The following is a 19,378-nucleotide window of genomic DNA, read 5'->3' on the forward strand; positions in this document are numbered from 1 at the left end:
ATCAGTTAATTATGCTCTAAATTCTCTGAAATGCACCTCAGAGCCCAGAACACTAGGAAGCAAGCTTGGCAGGCAAATGCAAGAAACAGCTAAGGGATGGAGACGAAACAGGCAGCTCATTCCTGGGAAATTCCTGGAGGGAAGTCAGATTTGTAGCCTAAGAAAAATGAGCTCGCTTCTCCCCCTTGTGCCCAGAACTTGGGATGCTCTCAGCTCTGTATTACTTTGAATGACAGAAGGCAGGAGAGTGGACTATCCTTCTGACCTCTCATTCCAGTATCTTCTGAACTGCAATTAATACAGTTGGAGCAGGACAATATATGGGTTTGAAATAGGCTGATGTCATGTCAGTTTCTTAAACAATTAAATGTAGAAAATTCCCATTATATTTCAGTCTGCTACAGCCACCATGCCCTTGGTACACCCTCATTTAGCCTCATTTATTTTCAACCAATGGAGGAGTAAAAGAAAAAAAATATACGTATATAATATATACATATATTATTAGCAGTAATGTATTTTATATATACATATGCATATGTATATATATTTGATAGCCCAGCTTTATGAAGGACCCTGAACACTTTACAAAGGAGTCCCTCTGTGAGCCACGAGCCACATACATGGCTCATGGAGGCAGGCATTTTTGTCTGTTCTGTTCTCTAATAAATCTGAATCTCCCAGAACAGAGCCTGCCACATAGTAGATGCTCAAAAAGTATTTGTTAAAAGAGAAACTTCACTGGATGAACCGAATGCAAGAAGTCTGCCTCTCATTCAGCATCAATCCCTTTTACTTTACAACTTTTTCCCCAAATCACTTATTCTTCTTTCCCAGATTATTCCTGTAAAGGCCAGATGCAGCGGGACATGAGAAAGAGCCAACCACAAAACACCATAGAAGGTGAATTTCATTTCTGCTTTGTGGTTTCAAAGAGCTGCAGTTAAACACTGATTTCTTCCTTTCGATTTTAGTATCTGAACTTCAGTTTCCTGTTTATCTCTCTGCTTCTGAATGACAGTTCACGGCTCTGGCTTCAAATAAGAGAATGAACGTATGTGAAAATTTACCTGGTCTCAGATTGCATTTAAAAGACTCTTTTCCCAGTGAATTTGTGACTTTTCTTTTAATACTCTGTTTCATTATTACCTGATCAAAACTACAGTAACTTACTCTTGCTCATTACACAAAGGCAACATTTATTAGATCGACATCCCCTTATGGAACAATTTAACCGACTATAAATAGGAAACTCTTTGTTCACTTGTTTGTTTTAACAGACAAACATTTGGTCGACGGACTAAGTAATACAGTTAATACTATGATCAAAACTCCTCACTCAGCATACAAAGAAAACTAGATTGAGCATATTTTATTCTGTCTTTTCTAAGCAGAAAATATTTTTTGGCATTTTGGATGCGTCTAACAAAGCCCCCCCACCAAAAAAAATTTTAATATTTGTCCCACAACATCTTTCTCCTGGCTATGAGTTAAAATATTAGAGATGAGGAGATAAAGGAAAAAAAAAAAAGAACCCATTTATGTTTGCAGACTCAGATAGTTTCAAGGTGTCTCTAGAGTTTATTATGCTCCATGATTCTAAAATCCCTTGCCTGTCCATAACCTTGGGGAAATTCCACTATCTCTAAAATGCTATCCTGGTACCCTAGAGTCTGGAAGCAAAGCCCAAATAGGGCTCAAATAATCAAAAAGCCTTCTAAGCATCAGGTCTAACCTTGCATGAATGAATGAATGCATGAACGATAAATACTGCATGCTGTTCCCTAATATTTCTTTTTATTCTGATATAGAGGCATTTTATATTTCTCAGGAATGAATAACATTGGTGCTCCAGGAGATTCCACGGCATTTTCCCCGTACCTTCTCCATTGATAATTTTGCTTCACACTGCCAACAAACCTCGTCCTCTCTAAACCTAAAATGTTGATCAAAAATTTTCTTGGGTCCCACTACCACCTCCGGCTGCCATTACCTCCTCTCCGCATAGTTCGCTCCTCTCCACAGTCTTTCAAACAACAGCTAGCCTACATTCGCCGTGCTCTCGGGCTCACCTCCTACGCCGGCTTTAGTCTTGCATGGACCGGTTCCGGTTTCCTCTCCAGGATTCAGGAACTTCTCTCAACTGGCACCTCAGCTTTTCCATTTGTGTGTCAGCGACTTGATTCATGCTTGAGGCAGGTGTGATGCCCTCCTTGGACTGCTAACATACACACGTACACAGCCCCCTCCACCCACATTTTAACACCAAATTGTTAACTGCCAGGATGGATCATAAAAGAAGATGCACCTAACAGCCAATTACTTTTAGAAAGAGTCCTGCAACATGATTTATGTTAAAACAGCATACAATATTTTTGAAAGGCATTCTTCAAAAGTTAAACGGATGATGTTAAACAGTTTTAACCAAAATGAGAAAAAAAAAATGGAAGTTGTCACTTTGTACGCTTCCCACTTAGCTCCTCCCCTTAGAACCCTGACCATTGAATGAATATTCATGAACTTAGAATTCACATTCGGACCCCTGCTCCTTGCAAGTGGAAAAGAAAATACACAGAGCATCCATGCTCTACTTCCAAGCCCTACTGTTCTTAAAATCCCCAGTACAAAGTTTGTCATGGTCATAACCATCGCTCTCTTCTCAGCTAGCACTTTCAGGAAAATTCACTGCATTCCTAGCACCTCCATCCATTCAGTCATCACATCAATCCCGAGCTGAGTTCTTCCCCAACCACAAAACATTTGTCCCTTCAATGTATTGTGCACCTACTCTGTTCCTGGCTTTGTCTGATGTACTAATTTACATTCCCTCCAGTGGAAGGAGGGAGACTGATAATAAAATAACTTAACAGAGCAGTAAATGCTACAAATTAAATAAAGCAGGTTATTATTAAAGAGTGACAGGGAGTGAAGGGAGGAATAAAGAAGGGCCAACAATAGTCAGAAAGGACAGAAAAGTTCTCTTTAAGGAGATGACGTTTGAACTGAAATGTGGATGATGAGAAAGATCAGGAGGAGAGTTGTTTGGGTAGAGGGAGTGGCAAGTGCAAAGGACCTGAGGTTGCCAGGCACTTCGTGCCCTTTCTCCCCAGAGTTCTTGGAACCAACCTAGTCTCTCCTGTCTAGAGTGTTCTCCTCTCTAATGCTATCTTTTTTTTTTTTCAATTTTGTTAAATTGTTCTCTTTTTTTTTAGTGGAGGCTGCAGATTGAACCTGGGACCTCATGCATGCTGAGCATGTGCTCTATCACTAAGCTCTATCCCCCAGCCCTTTCTAATGCTATCTTATATGCTGATTTTTTAGACTCAAGAGTATTTGCATGAACAGCTAGTCTAAAATTATCACTGTCTCACTGGTTTTTAGAGACTTCATCTTAATAACTACATCCTTGACCTTCAATGGCTTAAGAAAGAAAGAGCAGTTCAAAGCAAGCCTGCACCTGATTCAGCAGAACCACTGTGGACCTCGATGTCTAATATGTCACCCTTCCTTATCCAAGAATACATGGCACATACAATCCACAGAAGCAGTGCCGGGGGGCAAAAAAAACCAACTTTTGAAAACTGTTTTCTTTCATTAGCCAATGAGTTACAGGGAACCTGTCCCATAAACCCTTTTATTTTGGCTGCTGGAACCTCAGAGCTGAAGTGTACTGCTCCTGTTATGATAACAACCCTACGCGTGTTTTGTGGCACGTTCACCCCTCCCCCCATTTATTTCTCTTTGTGGCTTCTTATCTTTCTTTTGTTTAATTTTCATTGCCCTCTGTGAATGTGTTTTTATTTAAGCTGCCTCGAACCTTTTGGAAATAGATGGTGCATAAATCATTAATCACAAGTGCTTTCTAGACAATCGCAAGTTACTTCCTCGTTGCAGAATCTAACGTGTTGCCTTGGTCCTGATCTCACCCTGTCTGCCCCCTGACCTAACTCCACTGCTCTTCCTTCTTACACCTGTCTCCCTTTACTAATCTGTTTGGGAGATTACTAAAAATATGTATACGATTGGTTAAAAACAAAATTCCACTTCCTTGGTTTCATAGTATAGTACGTCTTCATTCTCTTTTTAACAATTTTTCTCATTCGGACTACCTTAGGTATGAATATATGTATATATATGTATGTATTTTAGTTTCTTTTTTTTTCCCCACATGCCCATTCAATATAGACATACTCCAGGATTCTGTTCTAAGCTCTACAATTTTTCCTTTAGCAATCACCTATTACTGTTACCTCTAAGTAAAAGATTTTCAAGTCTTATTTCTAGCCCCAGCCTCTCTCCTGAGTTTGCATTCCAAATTCCCTGGAATCATTAGAACCTCAGAATCAGAATGAGGCCTTGCAGTTCTCTTACCTTCCTAATCCTTAACACTCCTCCGTAACATCTCTGCCTTCTGTTTGTCCACCAAGCACTTGACAGGCGCTTACCACCTTGCAAGGAAGCCCATCTACTAAGCTGGCTTTGACTGCTAAAAAGTTATTTCCAATAGGATGGCAAAATCTATCTTAATGACCTGTGCCCACTGGTTCTAAAGCTATTTTTAAGAGTCACAGCAGGAGCTAAGATACACTAAGTGCCAAATGTGTGCCAGGGGCTTTGCTCGTGTGGTCTCCTTACCACTCTGCCATGTGGTTTCATTATTCCCATCGTGACACTAGCACAATTTAAAATGAGTCTAATCATTCCACATGGCTCTTCTCCAGGTGGAGAAACACACACATTCTCTAGGGGAACCACTCTATTCTAGGCTAAGAAAGTACAAATTCCTCTAATCACTTTTCACATGAATTACTGGTTTTTGTTCATTTTACCTTCTGTATTGCAAACATCTAACTATGGTGTCTAGAAGGAAAGAAATTAAAAATAACATTCCAGTAGTGGTTTGAAAAATGCGGAGTAGGCATTTTTCCTACATTTTTCCCATATCCAGAGAAAATCATAATTTGAAAAGACCTATGCACCCCAGTGTTCACAGCAGCACTATTTACAATAGCCAAGACATGGAAACAACCTAAGTGTCCATCAACAGATGACTGGATAAAGAAGATGTGGTATATATGCACAATGGAATATTCATACACACAATATGAAAAAGAATGAAATAATGCCATTTGCAGCAACATGGATGAACCTAGAGATGATCATACTAAGTGAAGTAAGTCAGAGAAAGACAAATATCATATGATATCATTTTTATGTGGAATCTAAAAAAGTGATACAAATCTTATTTACAAACCAAAAATAGACTCATGGACATCAAAAACACACTATGGTTATCAAAGTGGAAAGAGTAGGGGAGGGATAACTTAGGAGTTTGGGATTAACTCCAAAAGATATATACTTATCTACAAAATAGATGAATAGCAAGGACCTACTGTAGAGCACAGGGAACTGTATTCAATTTCCTGTACTAACATATAATGAAAAATAATCTGAAAAAATATATATATATGTTTAAGTTAATCACTTTGTTGTATACCTGAGACTAACATTGTAAATCAACAACACTTCAATAAAAAAACAAAATAAAAAATAAAATTTCAGTGTCCATAAACAAAGTTCTATTGGAACACGAGGGAAAAAAAAGAAAGAAAAATGCAGAGCAGTACAGAAGTGTCATCCACTTCATTCTGGACACAGTGCCTCTCTGGACATAGCCTAGCACCAGATTCCTACAGAATCAGCAGAGCAGAGCCGATTCCTACACAATTGACAAGGCTTTTAATCACCAGCCCACTAAACACCTGCTAGAGCTCCGATGGATGTGGCAAACCCCTGCCCATGCTGAACTCAGCTTATTTCCTCCCTAACCTCTTCATCAGTTTGGTCTCTCCAGGTCTTGACGGCATCCGTGTTACCCAGACACACAAGCTCAAATCCTCCATGTTGGCGTTAAGGGTGTTTTCACATCTTCTAAATCCCATTGGTGACCAAGTCACGAAGGCTCCGAGTGGAACTCATTTTCATGACGTCATCTTCCCACTGCCTTAGGCTGTTGAGTCTTTGGCTGTTTCCCAGTTCAGGTCTCCTCTTCTCTCACCTGGCCAGCTGAAGCCCTGGTCCTGCCCCACCTCTCCTCGTCACTGCCCACACCTGACATGCCCATCCCTCACTCTGTGATGCCCCACTTACATGGCGCCCGTGACACTCTGGGCTCATCAAGGACAATGCTCGCTTTTCATGTTGGTATTAATGCCCCCTTCCTCCTTCCTGGCTCTATCTGTGGTTTCCTGCCCGTACTAAATGCTTCTGGAAAACTGTGCCATGAAGTATTTTTTGAATTTTCCTAGTTCTGTGCCTTTATTCACGTTGTCTTTGAGCCCGAGGAGCAGTTCTTTGCCTGTCAAATTTCCCCCTTTCAATACTTAGAGAAAACGTTACAACCTCTAAAACACTTTTGCCAGATCCTGGTGTGGCCATCTAAAATGAATCGAAAGCTCCTCATGGCATTTTATCTCTCTCCTAGGGCATAATAGTTAATAGCAATTTACGTACATATTTTCTTTCTTCAGTGAGTCTTTAGTGTCCTTGAGCCTTGGCTACGATTTATTTAATTTGACTATTCCCGATGGCAGAATAAGGTTCCAATTAGCTGCATTAATTGTGAATCAGGACGCAGGAAATAACAAAGGTGAAAGGGATCAGTAGCTAAGCACGAAGGAAAGTTGGAAATCTCATGGAAACAGTTGCCGGATCAGACACACGCAGGCCACCTTTACAGGTGTACCAAAAGACCTCTCTTTCCTTCCATGATTTCTGCCTGCTCATAATTTAATTTTTTTAGATTATGAGCTCTATGCTCAAGCACGTGACCTCCTTCTTTTTCCCTGAGATCCAACCAGACTGGAACTCTCAGGGGCTGGTGGTCAGAGGCCGGCACACTCAGTGCCAACGTTGATTTTGGTTGTCATTGGCAGCTTCCCTAAGTAACTCCTTTCAGTGTTCCCACTAAGCCATAAATCCACATTCCCTCAAAAATAATCTCAGTGACAACGAGCAGGCAAGCTTCTCCAAGCACACTTGTCACTCCCCCGAAGTCTTAATAAATAGTTTGGACATTAAGTCACTGTGCTGCCCACTGCTCAGTAAAACAAAGCTTAGCATGTGCATTTATTCACTGCTGGTATTTTGAATCAAAATGTAAAGATCCCTTTACGTCACAAAAATAAAGTTAATTTTATGTAAGATGGACGTAGGAATAGTTACATTTAAAAAAGAAAATTTGGAGCAGATTTTTAAATCAGAGGGATTGAATTTTGGTATCACCTACAAGAATTTCTCACTATTCAACGTAACCTATGTCAGGTCAAGAAAAGTGCTCTGCATTTTTTTCCTTCCTGGAATTAAGATTTATTTAATGATATTCTACCTCATGAAACACCACTTGCATTACTCAGATGTTCAGTCAATGAAATTACTGAATTAATGGAAAAAAATTACCCTCTTAAGGTTAGGTCACATGAATTTACAAAACTGGAAGTGGTTACATAATACAGCAGAGTTATGTAATAATGTATTGAATGATATTATACCTGAAGATATAATACGTTTTTGGCTAATAGTCTTGTTTTCTGAGCCTGGCCTTCCTGCTTTATACTTGACTTCCCTTCTCATCTCATTGGTATCCCTCCTTGTATTCTAAAGTACGCATCTCTTCCCCTCCAGCACTTGGCTATGGTTACACAGCCATCAGGTCAGTTTTTTCCTGCTCTCAACTCACACAAAAAGAAAAAAAAAAGCAAAACACATCCATATACTTAGACATTGACACATAAAATAATCTATTCAAAACACTAAACTTGGGAGACAAATCCAGTGTGCAAGGATTTCTCCATCTCTTGGTTTTTAAGCACTAAGATTTATACACAAATACATCCTTCAACTAAATCCATCACTTATATACATGTAGGTGGGTCATTAAACACTGGACTTAACTAAAGGTAATTCAGTCTGCAATGTTTCTTCAACAGCAAAAATTCAGATTACTGGACATGAGCAGGTGAATAAAACATGGGTTCTAGTAGCTTGAATCAAAATCGCCCAAGTTTACTTACTCATAGACTAGCCAAGAGACAACAATCAGGCCAGTGTATTCTTGACCATCAGGAGGGAATAAAACAGCAGCACTTTCTGTTTTGTTTGGTTTTTCCCTTACAGACGGAACATTTGAATTCTTGATAGGTTTTAAGTATCAGGGAAAAATTATGTGACTGTCTTAAAAATTACCTCGGATATCATTAACACCTATTTTTCTGTAAAGTATTTGATGTTGATTCCTTCCTCTTCAATTTCTCTATGTACAATCGATATTTGTACTACTACTACTGCTGGTACTACTGCTGCCGCTAGTACTGCTACAAGCGAGAAATAGGAGTCAAATGTCAAGCTCCTCCCAAACAGTAGGTCGAAAAAAACTTAATACTCCAACTCACACTCTAATTTATATTAGAGTATTTAATACCTCAATTCAATACGCAGCATCAGCTAGTCATAACCATTTGCAGTTATATAGGTTATTATATTGCTTTATAGCATGGCTATGCCTTCGTGTTCTCATGAAAGATACTCATCTTTCCTTTGCTTTTATCTACTGAGTCTCGACCATGCTAAACTCACAGGTCACCAGCAACATGATGTACGGTAGTGCTAAGTGAAATAAATAGAGAAAGAAATAAGTTCAAACCTCAAATTAGCACATAGTTACTTATTAACAGCCCAGTTAAAGGTTTAATGACAAGTTAGATTTGGTGGCTGAAGTGAGGGTTTAGCTTACTTTCCAGTTAATTCATTCATGATGGCAGTGTCTTTCACTGCCACACAGAGGCAAAGCAGCTGTATGTTCACAGCATTTTGCTAGGAAGGACTTGAAGTCTTTACTCTGGTTTTATAACTGATATCAGATCTTCCTAGATCAGGATAAATCTAGTTGCTAGATTTAGAGATCACTCTAGTGATTTCAACAAGTAGGTCTAAAGATGCTCTTCTCCAAAATCAAATGTATGTTTTTTTTCATATCTGACAAGAGTATTTTGGATTTCTGGTCGACTTACTATATTACACAAAGACTGTCATCAATGAAAGAACTGTAGTAATATCGGGAGAAAAATTTCTATTTTTACCGCATAGGAAATGTGGATCGTGAGGGAGGGTGGGGCTGTCACTTTCTCTGTCTCCCTTTGCTCACCCCTCCCTCAACATTTTAAAATACCTTAAATTAGATTCCGATGATCACCCAGGACAGCCTTTAAGTGAGGGGGAAAAAAGGCACAGCGCACTTGTATGCAGACACCTTGTTTACTTTTAGTGAGGGAGAATTAGGAGTTGGGTAGGTTCACAGAGAGGGCTGCGCCTCAGGGCTTCCGTTGTTTGGACCCGGTGGTGGTGGTGAAATCACCCACAGCAGGGCCACGTCCTGCTCCGCCTTCCTCCCATCTGAGCCTCTGCCTAGCAGCTTTCTTCAGGAGTGGAGATTCTACACTTTGAGGTCAATTAGCCTAAAATTCCTAAATCCTCAGGAGATCTTTGCTCCTTACCCCCGTGTTATATCTGGTTACGACTTGTAAACTTAGAATGACCAGTGCTCACCTGGAAAGCAAAATAACACCAAGTTGAAGAGGCTTCTCTGTAAACTTGCAGGAAGGGGCCACACTGGATTATATTGCATCCAAAATCCTATCACTGAGCCTGGCACCTAGTAGGTGCTCACGGCTGTTTATAAACGAATGAACGTTCATTTCACAGGTTGGTTAAACAGGCTGGATGGGAAAGGATCACACGACAGACATACACAGAGAACAACTTCAACATTAATATGGACCCATTAGTCAAGGCAAATACTGGCAAGAAATTAGAATCCTTCGGGCACTTATCATCTCCATGATGCTAATTGGGTTTCTTTTAATTATTTAACTCTAGTGCAGTATGTAACGCTCGCATAGTGATTGCAATACATGAAGCATTTTTACGGACATAATTTCATTTACTCCCTCAACATTTTAAAAGTATGTTCGGTCAGTCTGCAATTGATAGATAATGATACTAAGGCCCAACAAGATTAGGGCTAAATCTCTGTTCATCTGAGTCCAAAATTTGGACTCTTCCTACCAAAGTACATTCTCTGCTTTCAGAGTCTCTTTCTTTCAAGGGAAAATTTCCATATGCTTTTTCACACTCGCTTAATTAAATCATATAGATTGCCACTTTGCATATAGCCAACTTCCAAATATTGGTTGACTTCGAATAACTGAAGCCTGACAAAACAGAAGCGTCGAGGGAAACCAGATGGAGACATGGGGTAGTTTTCCTAGATCCAAAATGGACTTTTCAAATCTCTAGATTAGATAGCTTGTCATAATACACCAAAAAACAAGCCCTTACTCTTTATTGATCCCAGAAATACAGACAGTGTTGTCAGCTTTCACAAAAGAATTTTCACTGGATTAACTCACTACACCATTGGGAAGGCCCGGGATAATTAAAGAAATGAAATAAACATTTACCTGCTCATTTGACTTATGTCATAATGTCCCTTGGGTTGTGTCTGTTTTATTGTAATGCCATGGCTCTTGAATTATAACCTTTGTATTTCAATAGCCAATCGAGGTACTATGAAAAGCCTGTAACCTAATCCAAGGAAGTAAATATTTGCTTTGTGAACCACATTCATTGTCTATAATAAAATTATATTTATTGACACAGAGATTTTTTTTAATCTCAAATACAAAGTTTAAGGAATTCAGAGATACTTTAGATGTTTATTACTCACGCTAGAATTTCAAGTATGAAGCATTTATACAATTTAATGAAAAAGCCTGTGCATCTAGTAAATAGTAGAGCAAGAACTCAAGTCCATTTCTATTTGAAATGAGGTTTTCTGTTCCACCAGAGCTCACTGCTTTCTCCTACAGGAGCCTCCCATTCATTACAAATTCCAGGGTCACTGATTCTGAATTACAGAGGCTTTACTATATCTGATAAACTAGAACCCACAACCATTCTGAAATTTTATACTTTCTAGGTAGTTTAATATCTAAGGGACTTCACAGATTATCCAAGCTAAATATTTAAGCCTTTGAAACCAAATTTGTCAAAAGTCACAGAATTGAAAAATTCACAACCAGGAATTTAGCAGATCACTGAATCATGTGAAACACTTCTCTACTGACACAGAACTCATTAAGGTACGAGATAAGATTCTCAACTTTTAAATATTTAAATTTCACCTATGGTTTAAAATCTGAAATAAGATAGGACTCTAATATGACATGGCTTTATAATGAAGCTTAACTGATTTCATTCTGATGAGAAACTTCAATTAATGATCTGTAGGAACTCCCTTTACTTTTGTATTTCCTTTCAATCTCCTTTATCTCAGGAAAACTAAAAACCTTCTCCTGTAACACTGGCAACTGGCAGAAATAATCGATGAAAATCTGGGAACTTGTCATGTCATGTACACGCTACTTGTTCGTAAGGTGTGAGTGTGTGTGAACTGTACCCAAACAGAAAAATGATTGATCCCCCAACTAGTAAAAGGAACCGTGTACCTTGGAAGGCCTGAGCATGGTGGCAGGTGGCAGTGTGTTACGGACATCATAGCAGCTCTGAACTAACCCTGTGGCTGATCCTTCTCCAGACTTTGGTGGTGTCTGCTCCACTCCATTTGGGCTCGAGTCCAGTTCAGCCACAAGGATCTCTGTAGTCTTTGCCACATATCTCTTTTGTCACTAAGCATTTCCTTTCTTTGCTTACTTTTGCCTTGTTCTTTTAAAATTAACATTAGCCCTCAAATAAATAATAAAACCATACCTGAATACAATGGGGAAAAAAATGGGCAAAAGACTTGAACAAGAGATCCTCAAGACAAAAAAAAAAAGTGCTATAAGCATGTCAAAATAGTTATCAGCATTATGAGTAACCAAAGAAAGAAAATTTTGAAAAACATTATTTTCACCTATCAAGTTAGCAAAGATTTTTAGAAAGAGGATATTATGTTGGTGAAAGCTAGATGTTCTGAGCATCAAGCCTAAAGGAAAAGATGCAATACAGCTATGCAGACAAAACTAGACATCAGGGTGCCTATCCGTTAAAACAGTAAAATACTGGAAATAATAGAAACATTATTTAACTAACTAACTAGCTAACATTCAAAAATAAAAGAATAGTTAAATAAATTAAGACATCCACAAGATGAATTATTCTGTAGTCACTAAAATATATTCAAAATACCAATTTCAGTTTCTTGGGCAGTACCAATGAGGTAATACCAATTTTTAAAAAAGCAAGTATGAAGTTCTACAATACGGTTACAATTTTTTAAAAGTTTCCACTTATTCATAGGATATGAACTGGTGGTGAACTGCCCTTTAGGTTCAATAGCAGTTTTTCAGGCATTGGGAGAATTATAAACACTCAGTACACACTAGGTACACATTCAGCACTTTATACACAATGCATCACCTTGTGCTCGCAAGCATCTTAGGATGTGGGTCCTTATCTGTGTTGTTATACCTGAGGAAACTGAGGCTCAGAGCAGGTAAGGGACTTGACCACAGTGACAAAGCTATTAAATGGAGGAGCCTGGACAAAGCTAAGGTCAGCCTGACCCAAAGTTCATATTCACCATGTCCATGTCAGCCCACAGGTAATTTAAACTTTGTTTGGAAACAAACCAACACTATAAATGTTATAGTAAAAACATGCATATTCACAAAGTGACAGTTCTAAAAACTGCTTCCTCCAAAGAGGTGGGATCATGATCTTTAGAATCTCAAACTAGTGTATTTGGAAATGAGCATGAGCACTCTTCCAAAAATAGGTGAAAATCTTGGAAGTCTTTTGTGAACCATGTCAATTCTGCAAAATTTATTCATGGACAAAAAATCTTATTTAACACCTGTCTTTTGCCAGAGATTGTGCTAGATGTTGGCAACGTAGCAGGGATAATGGTATAACTGAATTTCTTTGGATATTAGAGAAGTGTTTGGGGGATAAGTGGAGATGGGAAGAGACAGGGAGGGTGAGAGTATCTACCAATCTAACATTAAAATTCCTGGCTACCCACATCTAAGGATTTTTATTTCTTTAAGCTTTCTCTAAAATCTTACAGTATTTCTGAGGATCCAGGACACCTCCCCCCCCCCCCCCGGAAATGTCATAGAATTTTAATCCTCTATAATAAATTCATACTTATATTCTAACTATAGTAGTCAGATGAAATCAAATGCTTTTTAACATCACATGGCATTATTCTCATCCACTGGGTATACAGTGGTCCTTGCATTTGCCTTTCTAGGTGGTGCACTATTTTCAGTGTTAAGTAAGCAGAGTTGGGCCATCAAAAAAGGATTCTCAGCAGAAATGCAGTTGGATGGGTTCCCAACCCTCTTGGCTCCACATCTCCTTGTCCATGCCCACCTTTCACTTTTGCAGAAAAGCCATGTCTCTCAGCAAATGGACTTCTAATATGAAGGCCAGTAGCTCTACAACTGTAAGTTAACAAGTAAATGCTTTCTTATTTTTTATTGTATGAGTCAACCAGAATTTTTTATCAATTTAGTTTTAGACTTGGCTGTTATATAAGGTCAAATGGGTAAGGCTACATACATTTCTCCTTTTCTTCAAGGCCCCTGGCACCAGTGGTTAGAAATGCTAAGGAATGTTTTTTTATATTATGATTATGATTATTAAAAAGTATAAGAAGGCCATAGGAATGATAATGACTTAGACCTTCAACATTATGAATTCAAATAAATTAGGATCCTGTAGGAAGATTCTCCCAAAGCAGAGAGAGATCTATTTGAGAAGGAAAAGCTGGATGCCTTAGAATTGAACAGGAACAGCAAATCAGCTCTCCTTGTTAATTCTCTTCCCTGGGGACTAAACACCAAGTAGTAGTTGAGGAACCACAGCAAATGGATAGAAATTGGCACAACAGACACCTTACGTTGTTTGTTCTGTAAATTAGGTGGTTCTCTTAACCTCTCGGACTACAAATTTCAGACGAAGGATAAAGTGCCCATGACTCTGAGATCAGGTGTCACTGCCATGGAGATTCATTTTATTTAATAAATGATACCATCTAATCCTTTTGTAATAATAAACACTTGTTTTCTCATCTCCAAAAATTGTAAATAAACCGCTCTCTCATGACTTCTTTATATATGGTTTTTAAGATTATAAAAATAGTGGATAAGTCTACTCTCCCAAGAGTGTGTTAATTATTGTTTTAGTTCATGCTAACGGAAGAAACGGCTTAATAATAGTAACTTAACTGGCGGAGGTCAAACTGCTCATTTATTTGAATTAACGAGTATAAATCACCTTTTCATTAGGTATTAGTGCCAAAATGTAGACTTCATGGATACCTGCTATTGTTACCACAAAGGACTTTAGAAACAAATACAATTTATTTAAAGTGTTTCACAGTTTTCAAAAGTATTTAATACACATAATGCCTAGCAGCTATGAAACCAGGCGAAGAATATTATTCTCCATTACAAGAGTAAAAAATTGTTTCTCATTTCCCCCAATTAAATGATTTTCAGAAGGTTCATCACCAGGAAACCCAGTATGTATGAACGCCGGAAACGCAGATGGCAACCAGTCTCAGAAATGCTTATTCCAAATGGGAAGCAAACTACACGGGCGCTCTCTCTCATTTGTGATAGCCATCCCGTGACGGAAATAGGCTAGTTGTAAAACAATTTTAAAAAAGAAAGTACTATGGGAAGATTGCAAAGTTCTCGAGACAAACCTTCAAGTGACTCAAGAAGGAATCCTTTACCGAAGGGTCAGAGAGGTTAGGAAAACTACTATGCCAGGAGCCAGGGTCCGCAGAGCGACCGAGACTGTCCCAGGTGAGTGGGTGTCCCGGGCTCCGGCTGAAGGCGGAGGGCGCAGGGCGGGTCCCGCACGGCGGGCATCTTTTTGGCCAGACGACCCTTGCTCTGTCTCCAGGAGCCCGGAGACTCCCGAGGCTGGAACGGGCAGCCCGGGACGCCCTGCCAGCAGCCTCCCGCTCGCGAGGAGGATCTCCCCATCCTCGGCTTCCGAGGCCAGCCCTGTCTCTCCGCCATCCTCAAGTCCTCCGACATTTTTCACGGAGACAGGGCGGTAGGGAGAAGAGGAAACGGCCGAATGTCTGCACCCAGCCTCTGCCGCAGCACATGAAGAGGGAGAGGAGGAGGAAGGCTGGCGAGTAAGCAGCTATTAAACTGTAATTCTATCGACAATATAAAGAATCATCATCACCTACAGCAAAAGAGTCTTGGATACACCCACCTGGGCAGCGGCTAGGGGGCTGGTGGGCGTTCCACCTCCTCGCCCCCTCGATGGCTGTGAAATCTACCCCCCGCCATACACACTAGAACTCCCTTTCCTCCGACCAAAGGAGGGGAAAGAACAAAAGAGGCCCCCGCCCCCTACACGCACACACACACACCTCAGATGTTTTGCGGATGCTCAAGGTATGCATTTTTGCACCTCCTTTGGCTTACACCTTCCCCACCTGAATAGTGCGTTTTCCCAAAGGTAAAGAAAGAAAAAATACCACCCCGAGGTGATCGGTCGATCGGACACTGTTAATTTCACATTTGGTTTTCTAACAAACAGCCACCCAAATCCCGACCGAGCGCCCCGCGGGGTCTCCCGCCGCCCTCGGCCCTCGGCCCTCGCTGCGGGATCCCCTAGGCGCCCAGCTCTCCGCTGGGGACCCGACTTAAGGGTCTCCGGGCGGGCAGGACACTCACCCTGCCGGTCCGCAGCAGCTGGAGGGCGATAAGCGGACCGCGCCGTGGCTGCAACGCGGGATTCAACTTCCCGAACCTGCGGCGCGGCCCCCGCTCCCTCCCGCGGCGCCGAGACCCCCGCACCGGCAGCCTCCCCCGCCAGGGCACAGGCAGTAACACTCTCCGCCCCCTCTCTCCTTCACCTCCCCCCTACCCCAACCTTTAAAAAAATTAATCCATCGGTGCAAAGCAGACATTTTGATGTCATTTACTTAGCAGCGCTCGGTTTCAGAGGCAACATCTTACCCAGTCGCCTGGAGGTGTGGGCAGTTCACCGATGGGTCCGGGGGCGCGAGGCTGGGCGGCTCGGTCCTCTAGCGAAGCGGGTTTGCTGCCATCCGCCCAACTTCAGCACCCAGCGGGCGAGGAGAGAGGGAGAGAGGCGAGGATGGAGGGGAGGGGGGAGGGGGAGGAGGGAGAGGTGGGCGGGGAGGGAGCGGGAGCCGCTCGGCAGCGCGCATGCGCCCCGCGGGCGGGCGCAGCCCCTCGCCCGGCTCGGCCGGAGGTGCCGCTTCTTCCCCGGGCGCGCGACCGCGTGAGTCACGGCCCCGCCCCTCCCCGGGCCGCCCGGCCCCCGCGCGCTCGCCTCGGCTCGGCGCCCGCGGGGTCGAGGGGCTCGGCCGGAGCCGGGAGCTCGGGCGACTCGGGTCCGCGGTTTGCGGGAGCCTTGGAGACCTCCGAGCCTCCCTGGATGGGAGAGGTTATCGCGCCCAGGCTGCTCCAACTTCTCGGTCGCCCGCAGCCCGCGTTATTCATCGTGCGCTTTAGCGGAATGCTGGAAGCCAGAGCCTGCCTTTAAGGAACAGAACGGCCGCAGCCGCGGGGTCCCAGTGGAAGGCATCCCTGGGGGGCGGGGGGTGCAAGGCAGTGGGAAGTTAGGCAAGTTTTGCTTACCAAAGGACCCGACTTTCTGAAGGGTTCTTCACTTCATTGAAGTCCTCAGCCAGAATCTGACCTTTTCCCCTAAGAATTATTTCAGATGCTCTCTGGTCTGGGATACGTTCCGTCTCGGACGTCAGGACCCCCGGAGCCAGAGTTTTGAGTGAGAGAAGCTGATGACAGGCCAAGAATCGTGAATTACTAACAGAGGTGTTGATGCTTGGGGCCGGGAGCATCCTTCGGGGACAGCTTCTGGCTATCAGGTCTGATAATTGTTCTGTTCACCAGCAGAGCCCAGCTTGAGAGTGAAGGAGCTTTGGATACTTACTGCATCCTGAGCGCTAGATTGCATCTCCGATGATTAGATTGAAGTGTCTGTGAGGGTGAATTAGGGAAGCGGGTGTCTTTCTCTTCAGATGTGACATCTGTGGGAAGCGGAGTGAGTTCCCGGCAGGAATGATTAGGCTTTTTTCCTTATACCTATTTAAAACTGATTGCTTGTAAATATATGTGGTTTCCCATTGTTTGTGTACATTCAAAGAGTGTTTTATCATTGTTTCAGGCTTCTTTACGAAACACCCTCCTGGCCTCACCCCCTCCCCACCTCTCCTTGACTTAACTGTGTCTCAGTTTGGTCTCGGGCCTGAGTCTAGCTCTTCAGAGTGTATTCCCTGGACTGGTCCTGGTCCACGGATTGTTCCTCACTCGTCTGTAATGAGAGACACATACAGAAATTGAGAGTAAGATTTAGAAACTTTTATAGCAATTTGACAGTGCCTTGGCATCCAAGCACATTTGTCAGTTTGACTTTGTCTGTTTTATTTCATTTGTAAAGTAATCCATTTTTTGGTTGGATTTTATAAAAGTATTGGTCCCCGCACGACGCATTGGAAATAAAAAGTCCTTCGCCAAAAATGGTTTGAGTAGCACTGAATTCTTCATAACTCCCAGATTTATATCTCCAACTGACCTCTCACAGAGATCTTTTATATCCTCAACTATTTTTACATCTCTACTTGAAGATAGTTAAAATAGTTAATATTTATTGAACAAGTACTCTGTGCTAGGTACTGATCTAAATGTTTTGCACATATTTCTTACTTTCTCTACAAGGTAGATACTATTATTATGTTTAACAGGCATCTCAGAAGCGGAACTCCAACTATCCACCCCCTCCAAAACTATTTTTCTTCCAAGTGTTTCCACCCAGTTACTCCAGCCAAAATTTTGGAAGCCATCTTTGTTTTATCTCTTTCACCCCTACACCAATTAATTAGCAAGTCATGTTGACTCTAGAATTTATCCCCAATTTGTCCGCTTGTTCCCCTTTCCATTGCTATAACCTTAGTCCAAGCCAATCAACACATTCTCCTAACCAGAGCTGAGTGATCTTTTAGATACATAATCAGATCATATCATTCTTCTGCTTCAAACTCTCTAATGAGACTTCCTTGTGCTTTAAATACAAACCCTAATCCTTACCACAGCCTTGAAGGTTCTGTTTAATCTTGTCCAAGCCTAGTTCTCTTATACCATGCTCCTGAAGACCTTGCTCTGTGTGCTATAGCCACATCATCCTGTTTCTTTTACTTTCCTGAATAAGTCTGCCTTATAGTACTTGCTGTTCTTTTTGTCCAGAATCCTCTGTCCCACAGACCTTTACATAGTAGTCTCCATGATACCCTACAGGTCTCTTCTCAGATAGGACCTCCTCAGATAGGCCTTACCTCACCAACCACCCAATGCAATCTGCCCCAGGGTTCTTCTCTGTTGGATCCACTACCTTCATTTTCTTCCAAACATTTTGCACTCTCTGAATCAGCTTGCATTTGTTTTCTTGTTTGTTATCTCCTCATCCCCTCTAGAATAGTCTCTCAAGAGCTGGCCCTACATTTTTCATTGTTTTATCTGTAATGCCCAGAACAAGGTTTGACCCCTAGTACATACTCAGTTAGTATGTAGCGAATCAATACATAACTGAGTGAAGAAGTAACACACCTAGGGAAAGTATTCTTCACTTTACCTGATACTTTTTCTTGGATCCTCATTGCTGCCTGTGAGAATCTGTTGGTTCCTAGAAGGGCAGAGATAGACGACATGGTTTCCTCCGCCCACCCTGTCAAAGACTGCTTCACAGAATGATGCAGCTTTAAACTAGATGCCAGAGTCGTGTTCCTAGAACCAACTTTAAAACACACATACTTGATGAGAAAGATCCTTACTTCTGTGAACTTCCCTAAATTGTCAGAATGGCTGTTTGGGCAATTGTTTGCACCTATGACAACTTGGCTATTCTGCTAATCATTTACTTGCTGAAATCAAATGTAACCTCTTGGTGACTTTCTTCCATGGTTGCAGCTAATTGTGTAATCCTTTATGTGTTAGCTAGAATCTTCAATGGTGCTGCTCTAGGAACTGGCCACGTTCTGAGTGTAAGGTGGGTGAAACCAGCCACTGCTTTAATGACCGTCATCTTGTAGAGTTTGATCACTTACAGCCTCTGTGTGTATCTCTGGGTCTTAGGAAATGTCTGCAATGCCAATGATATTAAATGATGACTAGGTCAGTATTTCAGTTCAATAAACTTTATTAATGTCTACTATATGCCTGACACTGTCTTCAAGTTTTTTTGCAAAAAATGTAAATGTTATATAAAATGATTACATATGACTCAGAAATGGGTTTCAGTTCAT

The 19,378-nt window shown here is 41.5% G+C and overlaps 1 protein-coding gene across 1 annotated transcript in view; it reads right to left on the reverse strand.

Moving 5' to 3' along the window:
• Nucleotides 1-16,194, reverse strand: part of RGS17 (regulator of G protein signaling 17) — an 86,446-nt gene extending 70,252 nt beyond the window's left edge. Inside the window, exon 1 of the mRNA XM_006197713.4 lies at nt 16,053-16,194. The gene's annotated coding sequence lies outside the window, so the exon portion shown is untranslated. The remainder of the gene's footprint in view (nt 1-16,052) is intronic.
• Between the last annotated feature and the right edge of the window lie 3,184 nt (nt 16,195-19,378).

Source organism: Vicugna pacos, chromosome 8 (genome assembly GCF_048564905.1).
Source record: "Vicugna pacos chromosome 8, VicPac4, whole genome shotgun sequence".
Taxonomy (NCBI): Eukaryota; Metazoa; Chordata; class Mammalia; order Artiodactyla; family Camelidae; genus Vicugna; species Vicugna pacos.